Consider the following 764-nt stretch of genomic DNA (forward strand, 5'->3'; position numbering starts at 1 on the left):
GCCCCACGTTTAAGATAAGGATATCCAGGCTCAGAAAAACTAAGTAATTCGCCCACGTCTAAGCCACAGCTAAGGGGCAGGCATGCACCTGAACTAAAACTGAGCTCTGACCTCCCCACAGCACGCTAGAGGCCCCCAACCCCTCACTTTGCGACTGAGCAAAGTTTCTGAAGGACCAAAGACACCCAGAGGTTTTTGAAAAGAGGCCTGGGCCGACAGATTTCCAGATTTTAGCCTAAAACGGGACGCTTAAGTTCCTCCCCTAAAACCTCTTTCCCGCCCACTTCTGCCTCAGTATCCCCGCACCCACCCACCAGGTAGCAGGAGGAGGAGTCTCCTTTCCTTCCCCTGCCCCGAGACCACGCCTTTCAAGAGTCCTCCCTCCGCGGGGGGTCGCGTTGGAGGTCACCCTTGCCCCCAGAAGCAGGGTTGGGGATGACTGGGGCGGGCTGGTACCCAGAGAGAGTACAAGTTTCCTGCTGTCTGGGAAGAGTGAAAGAGCCACCCATCTGCTAGGGCTCCACCGCTAGCACCTGCTCCTAAGAAGCCCCGGGCTGGGGTACAGCCCCGGGGCCCTGCCTGGGTCCGCGCACGGGGAGCGCACTGGCCCTTTAAGAGCGGCGGCGGCTGCGGCGCGCGGGGAGGAGTGCTGGGAGCGCCCGGAGCCGAGCCGAACTCGCCGGGGACGTCGGGCGCCCGCTCCCTGGCTGGCTCCCTCGCTCGCTCCGGCGGGCTCCCTGCGCCTCCCCCGGGACTGCGTGGGG

The sequence above is a fragment of the Otolemur garnettii genome, unplaced genomic scaffold (genome assembly GCF_000181295.1).
Source record: "Otolemur garnettii isolate 467f Iridium unplaced genomic scaffold, OtoGar3 scaffold00058, whole genome shotgun sequence".
NCBI lineage: Eukaryota > Metazoa > Chordata > Mammalia > Primates > Galagidae > Otolemur > Otolemur garnettii.